Source organism: Apodemus sylvaticus, chromosome 15, assembly GCF_947179515.1.
Source record: "Apodemus sylvaticus chromosome 15, mApoSyl1.1, whole genome shotgun sequence".
Taxonomy (NCBI): domain Eukaryota; kingdom Metazoa; phylum Chordata; class Mammalia; order Rodentia; family Muridae; genus Apodemus; species Apodemus sylvaticus.
The window spans coordinates 15,178,780-15,201,130 of record NC_067486.1 but is presented as its reverse complement, the minus strand read 5'-3'; the positions used below and the strand labels follow the sequence as shown (position 1 = coordinate 15,201,130).

At 38.2% G+C, this 22,351-nt stretch overlaps 1 pseudogene; it reads left to right on the top strand.

Moving 5' to 3' along the window:
- The first annotated feature begins 12,782 nt into the window (after nucleotides 1-12,782).
- On the top strand, nucleotides 12,783-16,018 carry LOC127666302 (peptidyl-prolyl cis-trans isomerase A-like; annotated as a pseudogene).
- Nucleotides 16,019-22,351: the final 6,333 nt, after the last annotated feature.

The window sequence follows — 22,351 nt, the reverse complement described above, 5'->3', positions numbered from 1 at the left end:
ATACATTTCTATGTTCATAGTTTCACTGTGTCATCATTGGTATGAATGTATCCTTTAAGCAAAGGCCATGAAATCCATTCTTTGTGAAGGTTCCCTGAGAGTTCTAATCCATTTCCATGTGTGCCTTTTCTGAAGTACTATAATATGTATACCGGGCGGTAGCAGTGGCTGCTCCAGCTGAAGGGCCATCAGCGGTGGAACCAAGGCGACACAGGGTCCAGTTAGGCCCTGCGCCCACGACCACTGACCTTCGCTGACAGGCCGGGCGGCAAGCAGCAGCGGTTCTGCGGAGCCTTTCGCTGCACGGAAGCCACTTCAGAACTCGGCTTCCCGCCAGTCAGGAGAGACTCACCTCCATCTTGATCCCGGGCTCCAGAGATCGGTCAGACTGAGGTACACAAACATAATCCTAGGCCCAACACCGCAGGGGTCTGAGCCAGACGGGCGTTGGCCTGCACCCAGGCCCTGGGCTGTTCGAGTGGCCATCGGGGCGCCAACCCAGCCAGGAGTTTTTTTTGCCCCGGCCGGCGCACGCACAGCCATTTTGACTACAGGAGCCAGAGTGCTCAGGAGGGCAGAGACTGCTAACAAGCGTAGCCTGAGGCTAAAAAAACGGGGGTCTAGGCCCCAAAAGGCACAGGACTGACCCCAAGAACTGGGCGGCTTGGTGGGCCATCTGTGTGTCAACCTGCCCAGGAGGTTATTAGCACAACAGACTCTCCCGGTGCTTTCGGGGAGCGCGGACGCGCACACCCGCCATCCGGGTCACCTGGTGGACCCAAATAACAGTCATAGCCCTAGGGGAACTTTGCTCGGACCTTGGCCTCCCAGGCGTTTGCCTGGACTCAGGGCCCGGGCGACAAGGCTAACCTAGTGTGCGCCAGCCCGGTTGGGGAAATCGGCTGCCCAGCGGAGTGAGGGGAACACAGGGGAGGTCACAGCAACATACACCTTCGGAGCTCCCTGGGGGTGCACACGGGTTCCATCTGGCCCACAGACACAATCTGGGGCAAGGCCTCAGGCAGAAGCCCCCAGCTCAACTCTCTCCGCTTCAGATCAGCCTGGGTGGCCGCCACATCTCCAGGTCCCTCAAGAGGCTAGTGGGGGCTTCCAGGCGGCCAGCTGGGAGAAGTCGGTGTGCTCCAATAAATCCTGCGGGCCCCAGCGGGAGCCTTCAGGTGCCTGCTTCGGGATCTGAACAGCCTAGACAACAGCACCCTGTCTACAGGCAGTGCAGAGTGTAAGCTGTGCACCAGAGGCCAACGGGGAAGGGGCAGCTTGCACTGGTGAGTCCAGCACTGACAAGACCAAGTAACACCAGTGAGAGCTAGATGGCAAAAGGCAAATGCAGGAACGTCACTAACAGAAATCAAGGCAATATGGCAACATCTGAACCAAATTCTCCTCTACCAGCAAGTCCTGGATACCCCATCACACCAGTAAAACAAGATTTGGATTTAAAATCACTGGTCATGATGCTGGTACAGGAACACATGAAGGACATTCAGGAGAAAATGGATCAAAAGTTAGAAGCCCTTGCAAGGGAAACACAAAAATCATTGAAAGAAATCCAGGAGAATACAAAAGCCAACAAGGAGGAAATGCAAAAAACACTTAAAGAAATACAGGAGAACTTTGGTCAACAGGCTGAGGTCATGAAAGACGAAACACAAAAATCTCTTAAAGAAATACAGGAGAACTTTGGTCAACAGGCTGAGGTCATGAAAGAAAAAACACAAAAATCTCTTAAAGAATTACAGGAAAGCACAAACAAGCAAGTGAAGGAGCTAAGCAAAACCATCCAGGATCTAAAAACAGAAGTAGAAACAACTAAGAAAACTCAAAAGGAGACAACTTTGGAGATAGAAAGCCTTGGGAAGAAATCAGGGGACAGAGATGCAAATATCAACAACAGAATACAAGAAATAGAAGAAAGAATCTCAGATGCTGAAGATTCCATAGAAACCATGGACACAACAGTTAAAGAAAATGCAAAATGCAAAAAGCTTGTAACCCAAAATATCCAGGAAATCCAGGACACAATGAGAAGACCAAACCTAAGGATTATAGGCATAGATGAGAGTGAAGATTTACAACTTAAAGGGCCAGAAAATATCTTCAATAAAATTATGGAAGAAAACTTCCCTAACCTAAAGAGAGAGATGCCCATGAATATACAAGAAGCCTACAGAACTCCAAACAGACTGGACCAGAACAGAAATACTTCCCGTCACATAATAATCAAAACACCAAATGTTCTAAACAAAGAAAGAATATTAAAGGCAGTAAGAGAAAAAGGCCAAGTAACATATAAAGGAAGACCTATCAGAATCACAGCAGACTTTTCACCTGAGACTATGAAGGCTAGAAGGTCCTGGGCAGATCTCATGCAGACTCTAAGAGAACACAAATGCCAACCAAAACTACTATATCCAGCAAAACTCTCAATCACCATAGATGGAGAAACTAAGATATTTCACGACAAAACCAAGTTCACCCAATATCTATCCACAAACCCAGCCCTAAAAAGGATAATAGGAGGACAACACCAATACAAGGAGGGAAACTTCACCCTGAAAAAAGCAAGATAGTAACCTTTCATCAAACCCAAAAGAAGTTAAGCAATCAAATTAAAAAAATAAGGTCAAAAATGATAGGAAGTAACAATCACTATTCCTTAATATCTCTTAACATCAATGGACTCAATGCCCCAATAAAAAGACACAGACTAACTGACTGGATACGTAAACAGGACCCTACATTTTGCTGCTTACAGGAAACACACCTCAGGGTCAAAGACAAACACTACCTTAGAGTAAAAGGCTGGAAGACAATTTTACAAGCAAATGGTCTCAGGAAACAAGCTGGAGTAGCCATTTTAATATCAGATAAAATTGACTTTCAACCCAAAGTCATCAAAAGAGACTCTGAGGGACACTTCTTGCTGGTCAAAGGAAAAATACAACAAGAAGAACTCTCAATCCTGAACATCTATGCTCCAAATGCAAGAGCACCCTCTTTCATAAAAGAAACTTTATTAAAACTCAAAGCACACATTGCACCTAACACAATAATTGTGGGTGACTTCAACACTGCACTTTCCTCAATGGACCGATCAGGAAAACAGAAACTAAACAAGGACACAATGAAACTAATTGAAGCTTTGGACCAATTAGATTTAACTGATATATATAGAACATTCTATCCTAAAACAAAAGAATATACCTTTTTTTCAGCACCTCATGGTACCTTCTCCAAAATCGACCATATAATTGGTCACAAGACAGACCTCAACAAATATAAGAAGATAGAACTAATCCCATGCCTCCTATCTGATCACTATGGAATAAAAGTGGTCTTCAATAGCAACAGAAACAACAGAAAACCCACATACACGTGGAAATTGAACAATACTCTACTCAATGATACCTTGGTCAAGGAAGAAATAAAGAAAGAAATTAAAGACTTTTTAGAACACAATGAAAATGAAAACACAACATACCCAAATCTATGGGACACAATGAAAGCAGTGCTAAGAGGAAAACTCATAGCCCTGAGTGCCTCCAAAAAGAAAATGGAGAGAGCATACATTACCAACTTAATGACACACCTGAAAGCCCTAGAACAAAAAGAAGCTATTTCACCCAGGAGGAGTAGAAGGCAGGAAATCATCAAACTCAGGGCCGAAATCAATCAAGTAGAAACAAAGAGAACCATACAAAAAATCAACAAAACCAGGAGCTGGTTCTTTGAGAAAATCAACAAGATAGATAAACCCTTAGCCAGACTGACCAAAGGGCACAGAGAAAGTATCCAAATTAACAAACTTAGAAATGAAAAGGGAGACATAACAACGGAAACTGAGAAAATCCAAAAAATCATCAGATCCTACTACAAGAGCCTGTACTCAACACAACTGGAGAATCTGGAGGAAATGGACAATTTCCTTGACAGATACCAAATACCAAAATTAAATCAGGACCAACAAGACCATCTGAACAGTCCCATAAAGCCTAAAGAAATAGAAGGAGTCATAGAAAGTCTTCCAACCAAAAAAAGCACAGGACCAGATGGTTTCAGTGCAGAATTCTACCAGACCTTCAAAGAAGAGTTAACACCAATACTCTTCAAACTATTCCACAAAATAGAAACAGAAGGAACACTCCCCAATTCCTTCTACGAAGCCACAATTACGCTGATACCAAAGCCACACAAAGATCCAACAAAGAAAGAGAACTTCAGACCAATTTCCCTTATGAACATCGATGCAAAAATACTCAATAAAATTCTTGCCAACCGAATCCAAGAACACATCAAAACGATCATCCACCATGATCAAGTAGGCTTTATCCCGGGAATGCAGGGTTGGTTCAATATACGGAAATCCATCAATACAATCCACTACATAAACAAACTCAAAGAACAAAACCACATGGTCATTTCATTGGATGCTGAAAAAGCATTTGACAAAATTCAGCATCCTTTCATGCTTAAAGTCTTGGAGAGAACAGGAATTCAAGGCCCATACCTAAACATAGTAAAAGCAATATACAGCAAACTGGTAGCCAGCATCAAACTAAACGGAGAGAAACTTGAAGCAATCCCACTGAAATCAGGGACCAGACAAGGCTGCCCCCTTTCTCCTTATCTTTTCAATATTGTACTTGAGGTACTAGCTCGGGCAATTCGACAACATAAGGAGGTCAAAGGGATACAAATTGGAAAGGAGGAAGTCAAACTATCATTATTTGCAGATGACATGATCGTCTACCTAAGTGACCCAAAGAACTCCACTAGAGAGCTCCTACAGCTGATAAACAACTTCAGCAAAGTGGCAGGTTACAAAATCAACTCAAGCAAATCAGTGGCCTTCCTATACTCAAAGGATAAGCAAGCTGAGAAAGAAACTAGGGAAATGACCCCCTTCACAATAGCCACAAACAGTATAAAGTATCTTGGGGTGACTCTTACCAAACATGCGAAAGATCTGTATGACAAGAACTTCAAGACTCTGAAGAAGGAAATGGAAGAAGACCTCAAAAAATGGGAAAACCTCCCATGCTCATGGATCGGTAGAATCAATATAGTTAAAATGGCCATTTTGCCTAAAGCACTATACAGATTCAATGCAATACCCATCAAAATCCCAACTCAATTCTTCACAGAGTTAGAAAGAGCAATTATCAAATTCATCTGGAACAACAAAAAACCCAGGATAGCTAAAACTATTCTCAGCAACAAAAGAAAATCTGGGGGAATCAGTATCCCTGACCTCAAGCAATACTACAGAGCAATAGTGTTAAAAACTGCATGGTATTGGTACAGTGACAGGCAGGAGGATCAATGGAACAGGATTGAAGATCCAGAAATGAACCCACACACCTATGGCCACTTGATCCTCGACAAAGAGGCTGAAAACATCCAATGGAAAAAAGATAGCCTTTTCAACAAATGGTGCTGGTTCAACTGGAGGTCAGCATGCAGAAGAATGTGAATTGATCCATCCTTGTCTCCTTGTACTAAGCTCAAATCCAAATGGATCAAGGACCTCCACATAAAGCCAGACACTCTGAAGCTAATAGAAAAGAAACTGGGGAAGACCCTTGAGGACATCGGTACAGGGAGAAAGTTTCTGAACAGAACACCAATAGCGTATGCTCTAAGAGCAAGAATTGACAAATGGGACCTCATAAGGTTACAGAGTTTCTGTAAGGCAAAGGACACCATCAAGAGGACAGATCGGCAACCAACAAATTGGGAAAAGATCTTCACCAATCCTACATCAGATAGAGGGCTAATATCCAATATATATAAAGAACTCAAGAAGTTAGACTCCAGAAAACCAAACAACCCTATTAAAAAATGGGGTACAGAGTTAAACAAAGAATTCTCACCTGAAGAACTTCGGATGGCAGAGAAGCATCTTAAAAAATGCTCAACTTCATTAGTCATTAGGGAAATGCAAATCAAAACAACCCTAAGATTTCATCTTACACCAGTCAGAATGGCTAAGATTAAAAATTCAGGAGACAGCAGGTGTTGGAGAGGGTGTGGAGAAAGAGGAACACTCCTCCACTGCTGGTGGGGTTGCAAATTGGTACAACCACTCTGGAAAGCAGTCTGGCGGTTCCTCCGAAAACTGGGCACCTCACTTCCAGAAGATCCTGCTATACCACTCCTGGGCATATACCCAGAGGATTCCCCAACATGTAATAAGGATACATGCTCTACTATGTTCATAGCAGCCCTATTTATAATTGCCAGATGCTGGAAAGAACCCAGGTATCCCTCAACAGAAGAGTGGATACAAAAAATGTGGTATATCTACACAATGGAGTACTATTCAGCCATTAGAAACAATGAATTCATGAAATTCTTAGGCAAATGGATGGAGCTAGAGAACATCATACTAAGTGAGGTAACCCAGACTCAAAAGGTGAATCATGGTATGCACTCACTAATAAGTGGTTATTAACCTAGAAAACTGGAATACCCAAAACATAATCCACACATCAAATGAGATACAAGAAGAAAGCAGGAGTGGTCCCTGGTTCTGGAAAGACTCAGTGAAACAGTATTTGGCAAAACCAGAACGGGGAACTGGGAAGGGGTGGGAGGGAGGACAGGGGAAGAGAAGGGGGCTTACAGGACTTTCGGGGAGTGGGGGGGGGCTAGAAAAGGGGAAATCATTTGAAATGTAAATAAATTATATCGAATAAAAAAAAGAATGAAAAAAAAAGAAAGTCAAAGGGATACAAATTGGAAAGGAAGAAGTTAAACTATCACTATTTGCAGATGATATGATAGTATACTTAAGTGACCAAAAAACTCTACTAGAGAACTCCTACAGCTGATAAACAACTTCAGCAAAGCGGCTGGCTACAAAATCAATGCAAGCAAGTCAGTAGCCTTTATATATTAAAAAAAAAATATGTATACCACATCAAATCATCATGTATGCATTAGAACATGTGGTAGGAGGACATACATTCAGGTTCTGGGAGGAGAAAAGAACTAGGCCTTATTTTCTCAAGAAATATGCAAAACCCAAGACATTTTTAAGTGTAAGACAAATAGTTTGCTATATACATTATGTGCAATATACAAATTCACTGTGAATTAAGTGAGTCCAAGCCCCTACTATTGAAGTTTATCTTATTTCTAAAGGACTGAATGATTAAAGGAAATTATTTTCTTTATTAATTTACTTATTTGTTCACATTATAGTTGCTTAGGTTTGCATTGCTGTGAAGAAACACCATGATGAAAGCAACTCTTATAAAGGACCACTATAATTGGGGCTAGCTTGTAGGTTCTGAGGTTCTGTACATTATCATTAAGGCGGGATAATGGTATCATCCAAGCATCATAACACGGAGGAGATCTACATCTTGTTCAAAAGACAAACAGAAGACTGGCTTCCAGACAGCTAGGAGGAGGGTCTCAAAACCCACACACACAGTGACACAGTTCCCCCAACATGGCTCTTCGTACTCCTACAAGGAAACACTTCCTAGTAGTGCCATACCCTGGCCATACATATTCCAATCTCCACATTCCACTCCCTGGCCTCCATAGGCCTGTCCAAACACATGTGTCTACATAGGCCATGTTTATAGCATTATGCAAAATACATTTAGTCTAATTTCAAAAGTTTCAGTAGTCTAAAATAGTCTCAATGATGATAAAAGTCCAAAATTCAAAGTCTCTTCTGAGATTCATTCAGTTACTTCCCTGTAATCCCCAATAACACTAAAATCAAAAAACCAGATCACATACCTCAGACATCACAGGGCATACATTATCATTCCAAAACATTATAGTTAGAAAATACTGGACCAAACAAGACCAAAATCAAGCTGGGCAAACTCCAAATTCTGCATCTCTATGTCTGATATGAAGGCACTGTTTAAATCTACAAATGCTTACATTCTTGTTGACTGCTGTTGGAAGATCAGGTATTTAGCATCAAAAATATTTGTTATATTGAGCTGGTTCCATTTCCTCCTGGCAGCTTTCCTTGGCAGGTATCCTATAACTGTACTATCTCAAACATCTTGGGATCGCCAAGGCAAATAGAACTGTTTAGCTTTTTGTTCCAATGTCTGGGATCCATAAATGATCATCTGGGCTCCAATAAAGGACTTGGGTCACTTCTCCTGCTCTGCCCTCTGTAGAACTCTTGGCTCTGGTTGACTCCACTCCATTTGCTGTGTTCTGAGTAATCATCCCACGGTACTAATATCTCTAATTCGCTATAGTCTTCAACTGCAACTAGGCTTCACCAGTAGCCTCACAAAGGCTCTCTTCATGGTGCCAACCCTCAACTTCTCTGTATAACCTCTTCATTCCCGGGCCATCAACTGCAACTGGGGCTGCATCTTCACCAGTTGCGTTCTCTGGCCTGACACAGTGACAATCTTCAGCTGATGTCATTGACTCCTCCATTCCTTCAAAACTACCACCACGTGGGTGATTCTTACACATTATCAAGCACAGCTGAAGGACAAGGTACAACCTTGGCTATCTCTGGAACACAGATTCTTTTTGGTTTCAAAAATTACTTCCCAGATGATTTCATCTTAGTGATGTCAGTCTCTTTTTAATCTGTGTTTATTTCTTAATTCCAGCTAACCGGCATCAATTATCCTAGTAGTCAACTCTATTCTTGACTCTAAAGCCAGAGGCACCTGACTGAAGCTGCTATATTCTGCTGCTTTCTGGAACTAGCACATGGCCCCCTTTTTCTATTGCATGATTAATTGCCTAAATTTGGCTGCCCTGGAACTTTCTCTGTAAACTGAACTTAAAGTTAGACCTCTATGCCTCTGTCTCCTGAGTTCTACAATTAAAGACATGTACCACCATGCCTAGATTTAAGCTTTTCTGTATCTAGAATTTGCTCTGTGGAAGGCTGGCCTTGAACTCGGAGGTCTCCTTAAGTCTATCTCTTGGGATTAAAGGCATGTACTATCATGACTGGACCTAAGCTTTTCATGGACACTATTCCTTAAGACACACATCAAAAGCCTTTTTTCTCCATTTCTGCATTGCAGTTTATTCCAGATTAAGGTCCAAATGAAAACAATAACCAAGTAGACAATAAGCTTAGGTAGTTGGCCTCTTGCTCCAAATTCAAAGCTCTCTAATTCTGTTTATCTCCTAGAACACATGATTTAGCTCCAATATACTTTCTGGTGCCTTTTTATTCTTTGAAATATACATCTTCCACATTTCCTTTCTAAGCTTGCTATGGTTTATCGAAACACTCCTCATAAGACTGAATCACAAGATGAAGTCTAACTTAGACTTTTGGGGATTTTTTTTGTCAATGCAATTAATCTGAATCTTTTCATTTTAGCCTCAGGCAAACTCTTCAGGCAAGGGCAAAAAGCAAACACATTTTTCACTAAAATATCAAAAAAAACAGCCTCTAGGTTACATACTAAATTTTTTCTCCTCTGAAACCTCTTGAACCAGGCCTCCAGTGTTCAAATCACCCTCAGCACTAATGTCTTCTATGTTCCTACTAGCATGGCTCTTTTTAGCCCAATTAATAAAGCATTCCACTGCTTTCCAAATCCAAAGTCTCCAAACCTACATTCTTTCAAACAAAATCATGATCAGGCCTATCACCGTATTACCACAGTCCCTGGTATGAACTTCTGTTTTAGTTAGGGCTTCCATTGCTATAAAGAGACACCATGGCAGAAGCAACTCTTATGAAGGATAATTTTAATTGGGGCTAGCTTAAAGGCTCAGCAGTTCAATCCACTGCTATCACTGCAGGTGCATGGCACTATCCAGGTATGCATGGCACCGGAGATGCTTAGAATTCTTTATCTTGTTTCAGTGGCAAAGAGGAGAAGACTGGCTTCCAGACTGCTAGGATGAGGATCTCAAAGCACATACCTACAGCAGCACACTTTCTCCAACAAGGACATGATTCCTAATAGTGCCATAATCCCTGAGCCAAGCATATTCAAATCACCACATATCCAAATCATAGCCTTTTCCTTTCTCTCCTCCCATTCCCACCCTCACGATTTCCTCCCTGGTTTCTCCCCCTCCCCCTTATTCTCTGAGAATTGAATACAACACAAGTGTACCAATCTTCCCCTGGCACATCAAGTTACAGCAGGACTAGTTGCATCATCTTCCTCCGAGGCCAGACAAAGAGGTGTAGCTATGGAAAAGTGATCGAAAGGGAATCTACATAGTCACCCACTTGGGCTCAGATTGTTAGGGGACTCAAAAGGAAGCCTTACTGCATATTTGCTACATATAGGATTAGGGGTGCTGGGTACAGCCCATGCATGCTCTTTGGGCGATGATTCAATCTCTGTGAGCTCCCATGGTTAGTTGACTCTGTAGGTCTTCCTGTGATATTACTTATACTAAAAATAGGCTCTTTGTTTAAAAACGCTCTGGCTTTTAACTCTTTTAATATTATTTTCAATTTATTATGTTTATTAGAAATAAGTTTGAAACATTACTGATCTTCTGCTTATATGGTGTTTATTTTATTGATAAAATGATCAACATGCCAGACACGGTATTTAATCAAGAATTTTTAAAGCTTCCCACCTGACAAACTAATATTTAAAAGGTATAATCTTTACATCACAATGAGATTCAGTAATATGTTTACAAACCCTTCTCTTCCCTACAGTTTCAGATTTTTTATTACTTTTAATCTAATGCTAAATTCAAAGTTGAGGAAATAGTTCTGTATTCACTCTGGGAGATATTTTCACATTTAGAAGAACTGATCAATTCAGGTCTGAAGGTAAGGACAAGAAGGAAATCTACTCAATTTAAAGTAGAAACAAAAACAATTTTATGTGTCTTTTTTTTCTTACTACAATTTCACCACTTGGGATTTGAAATAAATATGATGTAGCACTAACACATTAATATATTTATTCTTATAGTTATGTCAAATTAAATTCAAAGCATCTATGCATCTGCATTTTCTCAGAAGTTTTTGTGGCATGTATAATAAGACTTAAATAAATAAATTGCTTATCATATGAGCAGATAATCTTAGAGATTCAGATAATGTATAAGAATGTGCCCAAGTTGCTTGTGAAATTGTGTGTGTGTATGTGTGTGTGTGTGTGTGTGTGTGTGTTTATCAGGAATGAGAACAAGAGAGAGAGAGAGAGAGAGAGAGAGAGAGAGAGAGAGGCAAGAGAGAGGGAGACAGAGACACAGCAAGAGAGGTATTAGTTGGTATTGCTTTAACAGTTATTTACATAAGTCTTTGGGTAATATTGAAGATTGGAGAGCTTGAGAGTTGATCTTATTAGACCTTTCTGTATCTATATTATTTTCCTCTATGTTTATGCTTGTGTCTTAATTTTCAATTTTAAACATATGTAACATTTAATCATTTAATATATACCCTAATAACACAGTTTTTATTCATTAACATTTATTTATTTATATCCTGATAAATAATCTCCTATAACTCTTGCTAGTATTGGAGTCCTTGAACTCAGAAGATCCATACCCACGATTTATACTCTTGAAATTCTGAATGCTATGATTAATGGCGATCACTAACATGCTCAATTTACACAGTGCTAGGGATTGAACCCAGGGTTTTATGTATGTTAGAATAGTGCTCCACCAACAGATAAGTTACCAGCTGAGTACCAAAGTGGTAGTAACTGGTAGTTACTGGTATTCTGGTCTACAATGGGACCATGGAAGATGTGCATATACAATAGTCTATAATTAGAACTCAACAAAGCTTTTATAGAGGTATTTCTTTAACAGTTATTTAAATGGGTCTTCTGGAATACTGAACATGGTAGAGTTTGAGATTTTATCTTATTAGACCCAAATTTTAAAATTTTTTGAAATTAAAATATGTTTATATCATGACCTATTTCCAGTTGAGATCACATTTTAAGAATCTTATTTCTAGAACTTCAGCATAAGAACTTTTGTGGAATATAGTTCAACCCACAAAGAATTTTAGCACTGTTCTGGTTTAATTATCACAGTGAAGTTATGTCACTACCTACGGAATCCTTACCAGAATATTTTGGGAACTGATTTCTCAAGTCAAATTAAATGCCCATTGTATATGTAGGACTTTATAGCCTTCACAGTAGGCAGACTGTGGATGCACATATGGCTATTTCCCTCTAAGCTGTGTCCATTCTCACAAATTTTAAGCTAAGATTCTGATATGTACAGCCATATGTCTTCCTGGTTATACAAAGAAACATACTTAAATTGTATTTCTCTAAAAGCCCAAATATGACCCATTACTTTTATAAGCTATTTCCAAAGCAGTCCTATTCTAAGAATTAGGTATGCATATTCACAGTATCACCCTCCCCTATATGTAAAAGTACCATTTTACATAACTTTTGATTATGTCACATGCCTTCCTTCTCTCTGTAAACCTAGACTGGAAATACTAGAAATGGGAAAACCTTATCTTTACCTCACATTTATCTCTAGTAGAAACAGTAAATATAGTTCTTGATATGCAATCCATATCTGGATCCATACTTCACCTAGTGTTTTTTATTTTCACATTTGAATTAAATTACTATGGTATACTGTCATATGAAATTTGTCCACTCTCTCTTGTTAATATATTTAGAAGGACAGTTTGGATACCTTTATCCAGATACATTTCCTCTTGTTTAAGATATGTCATCTAATGTAAGACAACAACAAAATATAAAGAAACACAGTCACTTCTTACATTTATTTATTTTGTTCGTGTGACTTGTGTGCAGGTATGTCAAAGCACAAGTATGGTCATCAGAAAACAACCTGGAGGATTTGGTGCTTTCTTTCCTCTCTATGGGCCCAAGGATCAAATTCACATTGGCAAGCTTGATGGAAGTGAGGTCACCCATGGAGTGATCTTGCCAGCCCCATAATTATTCTTTTAATGAAGCCAAATAAATTTGATCTATATTATGCATTATTTCTGCTTTATGACCATCCAAGGACAATGATAGGCAATAAAGACCAGCAAATCATATTATCCAGTGTCTCTTTGTGCTGTTCAATGACTGTGTGACACTAAGATTTACTTCATTGGCATTATTAACTTGAATTCATATTATACTGATTTTCAGAAAATTTTAGTTTTATTAGGTATAGTTTCTATGTTTTAAACATATAGCCATTGTCATTAGAATAAATACTTGTCATTGCTAAATCAGTCTTTACCCACACATTTTCTCATTGGACAACTATTACCTTAGTTGTTATTAAGACTGTATATATATATATATATATATATATATATATATATATATGTTTAAGTATGTGAACACATTATAAGTTTATATTTTTAACTGGCTGCAAACTCCCCCTCTCCCCCTTCACTAGAAAATTAGCAGAAGATGTTGTTTGGTAGCTTGTTTCACCAATAAGCTGAACTCTTCCATAAGGGAAGATTTGTACTTGAAGTGTTTTGACTTTATGCTTCTCAAAACCAAACAAACAAGTCAACAAAAACACACGAAAAAACCCTTTCTTTTTTAAGTATTGTGCATAATAAGATCTAGCATTGGAGGGGAATATAAGAACTGAGAAAAAGGAGGGAGGTGATTGGAGAATGGATGGAGAGAAGAGGGTTTATGGGACATATGGGGAGGGGGGATCTGGGAAAGGGGAAATCATTTGGAATGTAAACAAAGAATATAGAAAATAAAAATATTAAAAAAAAGAAAGGTGAAGAGAAAAAAAGGATATACATTTATAAACTCAAAAATTTGAAATGAATTTAATATAAAATACTTGACATTTTATAAACATAAAATAAACTATAATAATAAATATGAAAACAACAGATATGCTGAATGAAAGAGGTGGTCAGGAAAATGGTACAGAAGAACAAATTTAGTCCTCAGATATGTACAAAAGGATTCTCCCTGGAAGTTGGTTAAACATATTTTTTTTCTTAAAAGTCTTTTTGAAAAGAGAGGTTAGGAGAGAGAGAGAAATGGGGATGAAGAGAAAACATGAAATATGGTGAACAGAGGGAAGCGGAGTATCTGTAAGGAGTTGGAGAAGTAGAAAAATATTACTCAAATATAGAAAATCTAAAAATGTAACCTCTAAGTAAACTAATAGCTTCTTTTAAGTATCAGTCTTAGAATTTCATAATTACAAAAATTCTCACAGACTTTTCATCAAAACCAGACTCTTAAGAAACAACAGTTCCAATATTCCTAACTACTATTTATCTTATTTCTACCTTGACTCTTGACATATTTTTCTCAGTTACATGACACATGAAATAATTAAATATCCAAAGGGTTTTCTGTAATTGATCATCACTCATCATTTATTAATTTGTATATTTGTTTCACCTCCTTGTAACTAGAAGAGCACAGAATAATTTCTCTGAAAACAGTGATGTTTTAACTATCTTAAAGACAACAAGGCCATTTCTCTATCTTTCATTCAGTAATGTCCTTCAATTATATTTCATTCACTTCTTTTATCATTAGGCATAAAAAACATCTGCCAGAAATATTTTCCTCATCCAATTCTAACATATTTTATTATGTTTTTACGAATAAAATTGTGTATCAGAAAATATATGCTCTTATATATAGATTGATAAATTTTGACCCTTGTGTGGATTTGCAGGTGGCTACTGTTTGATTTCTGTCATTATGAGTTGGAATAGAGATAATGGCTTTGCCCTGGTGAAAATGACAACTTTGTAAGAATATTTGGCACTGTTCATATTACATAAAATGAGAGGAAATCCTTTGTAAGAAAAGAAAATGCTAACATGTCAAAATGAAGCAAAGACCTTCAGATCACATCTTCTTCATTTTCTTATGAAGATAAAAGATGACCTGGTATTCAAATAGATGTTCTGATTTGAAATAACTTGATAATTGTGGACTATGATACAATGATTTAAGAATTTGCTAGTCAGTGAATTCTTGTTCCTTTTGATGAATAACAATTTCTCTTCTGTGCTGATGTAATAAGAATGCCCTTCCATAGGCTCATATATCTGAAAGTTTATCACCGAGTAGTGGAAATACTAGAGAAGTCATAGGAGGGCTGACCTTGTTGAGTAGGTGTGATCTTATTCGAAAAGTGTGTGTGCCACTAGAGTAGGCTTCAATGTTTGAAAAGCTAAATCCAAGAGCACCGTCTTCCTCTTCCTACTGCCTGTGGATGAGGGTGTATCTCTGAGCTACTTTTCTAGCATACTGCCTGTCTGTGTGCTGCTATACTCCTTGTTATAATGATAATAGACTAAACATCTAAATTGGAATGTTTTGTTTTATGAGAGTTGTTGTGGTTGTGATGTCTCTTCATAGTAATAGAAGACTGACTAAAACAGCCTCACCAGAAGCTGACAAATGCTCACTACTCTCCTTAAGCAAACCTCTTATTGTTTATCAAATATTGATCTAATGTGTTTGTTCATTTGTTTGTTTGTTTGAAGGGATATATTCATTAGAAATTTGATTCTAGGTTTTGCAGATGTCACTGTTGCTTTTCACTGCTTGCTGCAGCCATAATCAACCCCACTGTGTTCGACACCATGGCCAATGACAAGCCCTTAGGCCGTGTCTCCTTCTGGCTATTTGTAGATGAAGTCCCAATGATAGCAGAAAAGTTTTGTGCTCTGAGCACTGGAGAGAAAGGGTTTGAGTGTAAGGCTTCCTCGTTTCACAGAATTATTCCAGGATCCATGTGCCAAGGGTGGTGACTTCACATGTCATAATGACACTGGTGGCAGGTCCATCTATGGAGAGAAATTTGAGGATAAGAACTTCATCCTGAAGCACACAGGCTGTGGCATCTTATCCATGGCACATGCTGGACCAAACACAAATGGTTCCCAGTTCTTTATTTGCACTGCCAAGACTGAATGGCTAGATAGCAAGTGTGTGGTCTTTGGGAAGGTGAGAGAAGGTGTGAGCATTGTGGAAGCCATGAGCCTTTTGGGTCCAGGAATGGAACCAGCAAGAAGATCACCATTTCTGACTGCAGACAACTTTAATTTCTTTTGACTTGTGGGCATTTTACCCGTCAAACCATTCCTTCTATAGCTCACCCCATCTGCTCACAATACCCTGTAATTTCTGCCCTCACTGAAATTCTTTGGGTTCCATATTTTCTTCTTTCCCCTTCAAGTCTAGCTGGATTGCAAAGTTAAGTTTATGATTATGAATAAAAACTAAATAAAGAAAAATTTGATTCTACATACTGTACTTTCAATAAGAAATACTCGTGAAATAGTTCATTTTCCTTTACTTTGTTTTGTTGAAGATTTCTTTGCTTCAGTCTCATGGCTCACCCATAAGAACTGTAGCAACACAGTAGAGGTAAGGGGGTTGTGTTGATTTATATATGATTCCCTTAAATAAATATAACCAAACAGTCAAGCATCTGATTGATTTTATTTCCTAATACCTCTCATTTAATCTCATTTGTTAAACCAGACTTCTCAACAGAACATTACAATGCTCTCACAGCAAGCAATGTCCTCTAGGCCTGTTGGCCTGACTCCAACAAATGAATTACTTCTCTACTTAAATTCTCTAATACCATCTCTATATCGAATGGTAACATATTAGTAAACACAGTCCCTGGGATAGAGAACCATCAGCTTTACACAGCATCTATCTATGCTCTCTCTGTCTGCTGCTCTGTTCTGTCATTGGCACTGGGCTTCTATAATTTATGTAATGGAAGCTTTGCATATATTCATATTTTCTATGACATCCTATTGCAGCTAGAATGTCCTGAAAAAAATGGGCGTATGAAAAATTCTGTGACAGAGAAAATAGAAACTGGGAATACACACCTCCTTACAAAAGTTAAATAAATCTGATCGCTGGAACAATGGCTAAGTCGATCCAGAATGCATGAACTATCCAAGCGTGACAAGTGGATTGTTAAAATATTAAAATGCCCATATTTTGGTGGATACTTAAGTTTTTTTTAGGATATAGGATGGAAGACCTTGCAAGTGACATATCATACACAAGAAAAGACTACTCTGCAAATGAGCCTCAATGTTTATTCTTAATGAACCAAAACTTCATTGAGATCATTTGTCTAGCATGTGGGTTTCTAGTACTAAAATCTTATGTTTTTATGGTAAAACATAAAGACTCACTTCCTGCCTGCCATGAAAGGGTATCTTTTCTATTAAAGTGTCCTGATTTTTCCCATAGCTGTTTGCTTCTACTTAACTTTTTGTTCTGAAACACAAGAGCCTCAAACCTCTGTGTAGTTGTCCATCAAACTACAACAAAGCTAGTAATCTAAGCTGAAAAACCTTCAGAATCCCAGTATGTGTGCTGAATAATTCATAATCTCACACAAACTTTGGACACGTACACCAGAAAGAAAAACAGATGAATAGACATCATATAATAGATGTGCATGCAATGAATTATAACTATTTTAAAAACAAAATTTCACAAGTTCTTGTGTACAAACAGATGTTTGCCCAAGTTTCTATCTAGATTAGGGCTACTAAAAGTTTTGATAGCCTTTTCATGTTGTTCGAGGTTGGCATGCACAATTTAGTGATATCCTTAATATTTCTTACACTTTCCCAGAAATTCAATTCTTTCATGATAAATATTTACTTTAGTATTTTTACTTTTAGATTTATCTTCATATATTGGATATTTGCATATCAGCTTTTATGTATATTCTTAGAATGGCAACATTAAATGTCAAGAATTAAGCAATCAAGTCATATGTATCTATAAGAAGGGAAATTATATTGCATCATTGTAGTATACAACCTTGTGAAAGGTATAATAATATTATATATTAAATGCACTTTTGTGTTCTAACAAACTCTTTTCACATTAAGTAGGTATGGGTGAGATCCATGTGGAGGTCAGCAGAAAAATCTCACAAATGTTCTCAGGCACATGGCTTTGTGGAGAAGCATTGTTATCCCAGTCTCTCTTAGTTTCTGAAAGACTAGAACTTTTACTGAATCCCAGAGCCAGAGTTAAATCTCGGAGACTGGGACGTTTATTTAAAAATAAAAACATAAAAATAATAAAAAAATAAATATATACCTCATTAATTTACCTTTTTATTAATTTTATTTTTATTGGTGTAATCCAGAATGTGCTTATAGTTTACAAAATAATCATTTGATAAGAACATACATTATAAAATGATCCACTCTGATCTTACAAGGCAAAAATTATAACAGTCTAAGGGCAGCCATTGATTTAGATATAGAGAGAAGAGAAACTTCCATCAGTCACAGACTTTATTATCAGATGTAGTACTGCAGAATAGGAGGGCTATGTGCTCCCTTAACGGAGAGGAGTGTTGCTTTTATGTAAACCATCTGGATTGTTAAAGAGTCAATGGCTAAGGTGTGGAAAGGGCTAGCCAAAGGGAAGAGAGAGAGAACAGAGTCGGGGCTGGTTCCAGTCTCCTCTCCTTAACTCCTCCCATTGTCTATAACCACATGCATATCCACTCTCTTAAGACCCTAAATTGTTCTCCTGCTATTGTTGACCTTTCACCCCTACATTTTGAACCACTTGGTCACTATTGTTAAGAAACACATAGGTACAATAAAGCTAATGATCTTAAAGCACATATACAAAGGACTAAATACAGAAGACCAGCAGTGCAAGCTATCAGAATACCAGCAATCCAGCAATTGCTTCAGGATTGAAGCATGCACAAAAAAAGGTGGTGGGGGGGACCAAAGGGTTAACACGGGACTTTGGAAAGATCATGGAACACTTGCCCCTCCCAGAAGAGAGAGGCTAAATACAATCCTCACTCAACAGGGAGGTAGGTCCCTGCAGCTAAGGAAGGCCCAGTGTCCATTGGCCACCTACCTCATTCCCTAACAACCAATTAGTTTAAACGTAACACTGTTATGTCAATCACATTGTGCCTAATGGTGGCTGCTCTGAGGATCATATTAAGGCCCACGCAGTTCCCTGTGCATGGTCGTCTTCTCTCCATGTGCAAGGTGACTGAGCATGCTGAATAGTAAATAAAATTCCTCTTGTGTTTTTCATCAAGAAAGAAAGAAAGAAAGAAAGAAAGAAAGAAAGAAAGAAAGAAAGAAAGAAAGAAAGAAAGAAAGAAAGAAGGAAAGAAGGAAAGAAAGAAAGAAGGAAAGAAAGAAGGAAAGAAAGAAAGAAGGAAAGAAAGAAGGAAAGAAAGAAAGAAAGAAAGAAAGAAAGAAAGAAAGAAAGAAAGAAAGAAAGAAAGAAAGAAAGAAAGAAAGAAAGAAAGAGAAAAGATCAATACATCTAAAACATGAAAATTTAAATTATGTGAATGGTGAGAACTGTTAGCCTGTACTCTAATTTGGAAAGACACATTGTTCTTAACTATAAATACGTTCTTACACTATACCTATGTGTAGAGAACCTTATTGGTGTGCCATGCTACCTGGCAGGAACTTGACAAAGACCAAGCTGAAGTTTCTCTCCCATCCTTTGAGCAGGAACTCCTGTGTTAACAATAATCCCCTCCACCTCAGGTGGAGTGCTCAGACCAAGGTGAAGCCTATTGTTCTTCAAAGACCTACAGTTTCCTGAGATAAGCTAGCCACCTGTGGAGCAACTGAACTGGTTCTGCTGAGAAGCTTCAAGCCTTTGGGGGAAGGGTTTTCCCCTGCCTATATATTTGAAGTTCTTCATTATATTTTGAGACCTTGAATAGCAATGTTATCTTGTTCTTCATCTCTTTTTGCAACCTTCCCATACATCCCCAGCTTCCCTTCTGGGTAACCCATTGGATGTAACTGTGGGCAGGGCAGTTACACCTATGTATTCCTCCTTATGGGAATTTTGACTTGGAATATTTCTCTATTTCTCTCCCCCAATTCTGGTACAACTACTTTATTTTGAGTGATTTCTAAACTGAATTTCACATACAACTAAAGCCATGCAATAATTTTTGTTATTTCTAGCTTATTGCATGCAGTGTAATATCTCTAGGTTCACCCATCACATAGAAATTCTGGTTATCAATGATGAGTAGTGAGATTTTGTCTTATCAAGAGACTGATTGCTTGTATTTGTTCATTAGCATGTGTTTAAAGCTATTTCAAACCTATGTATAATGAGTAATGCAGCTGATATTGATGAGATTGTACTCACTGTTATGTTCACCAATTAGACTATATAATCGATATGTGTTATCATCTGTCTTTTGGTGTATTTTGATGAAGTCTAATGTTGGCACTTTTCACCTATCTCAGAACACTTCCATGTCTCCTTGACCAATGTCTCCTTAGCTCTTCAGTCAACTGTTCAGTAATATTTTTGTTCTATCACTTTTTTTTAGTGGTTTATATTATTTTTATTCGATATATTTTTTATGTACATTTCAAATGATTTCCCCTTTTCTAGCCCCCCACTCCCTGAAAGTCCCACAAGCCCCCTCCTCTCCCCCTGTCCTCCCACCCACCCCTTCCTATTTCCCTGTTCTGGTTTTGCCGAATACTGCTTCACTGAGTCTTTCCAGAACAGGGGGCCTCTGTTCTTCTTGTACCTCATTTGATGTGTGGATTATGTTTTGGGTATTCCAGTTTTCTAGGTTAATATCCACTTATTAGTGAGTGCATACCTTTTGAGTCAGGGTTACCTCACTTAGTATGATGTTCTCCAGCTCCATCCATTTGCCTAAGAATTTCATGAATTCATTATTTCTATTGGCTGAATAGTACTCCATTGTGTAGATATACCACATTTTTTGCATCCACTCTTCTGTTGAGGGATACCTGTGTTCTTTCCAGCATCTGGCAATTATAAATAGGGCTGCTAAGAACATAGTAGAGCATGTATCCTTATTACATGGTGGGGAATCCTCTGGGTATATGCCCAGGAGTGGTATAGCAGGATCCTCTGGAAGTGAGGTGCCCAGTTTTCGGAGGAACCTCCAGACTGATTTCCAGAGTGGTTGTACCAATTTGCAAACCCAGCAGCAGTGGAGGAGTGTTCCTCTTTCTCCACACCCTCTCCAACACCTGCTGTCTCCTGAATTTTTAATCTTAGCCATTCTGACTGGTGTAAGGTGAAATCTCAGGGTTGTTTTGATTTGCATTTCCCTAATGACTAATGAAGTTGAGAAGTTGATACTTTATACAAACAGTATAAAGTATCTTGGGGTGACTCTTACCAAACATGTGAAAGATCTGTATGACTTTGAAGACTCTGAAGAAGGAAATGGAAGAAGACCTCAAAAAATGGGAAAACCTCCCATGCTCATGGATCGGTAGAATCAATATAGTTAAAATGGCCATTTTGCCAAAAGCAATATACAGATTCAATGCAATACCCATCAAAATCCCAACTCAATTCTTCACAGAGTTAGAAAGAGCAATTATAAAATTCATCTGGAATAACAAAAAACCCAGGATAGCTAAAACTATTCTCAGCAACAAAAGAAAGTCTGGGGGAATCAGTATCCCTGACCTCAAGCAATATTACAGAGCAATAGTGTTAAAAACTGCATGGTATTGGTTCTATCACTTTTTAATGGGTTCACAGTTTATTGTAATTTATTTAGTAAGACCTTAAGTAACATTTCCAATGCTTGATTGAATATTAGTCATTGTAATATGTGTTGCTAATATAATTAGTTATAAAGAAATTAAGTTCATGAAAGTTTAGAATGGAAGAAGTAGGAACAAAAAAGTTCTTCTAGTTTGAAGTTTTTATATAACTTTTTGCCCCAGGAATGGTAATTTTTCATATACTTGTGAGGTTTTTTTTTCTTGCTTCCAACAGTAATTATTTTCTTTTTCTCAAAACTAAGCTTTTATCCCCTTTTATCTGATGGGTTTCTGTATACCTGTTACAAAACCAAAAGCAGAAGAGGCTAGGGTACCTACTCTAGAATATAATTCAGTTGCTTCATTGTCTTCAGAGAGAAACAGAGGCCCAAGTCCTGGTATGGAACAAATACATACGAACCTTTAGACCAATAGGAAAGGGAAGTGTAGAATCTACTAGTTGGAAGACTAATAAACCCAAACTCTCTGTCAGCTATCTCCTGGCTAAGCAGTCCTCTTCTGAAGCATTTTTCATTGTTTGCCTATAAAAGGCATTTTTTTTTGCTATGCAATGAACCTGTTCATTAGTTTGTTTGTTTTCTGCTAGTTCTTCAACTAATGGAGAAAAAGAACTCCCCTGCTATAGCATACTAAAAAAGGCTGACAGCAGAATACTTGCTATATTTTCGTTTTATATTCAAAACAGAACAGCTATTATTAGCTTAATTTTGCAAATGTTTTATAGATTCAGTGAGACTTACTCTACTTATTCTTACAAATGCTAAAAGTCAAGACAAGATACAATATATAAGCAAGTGCTTGTTA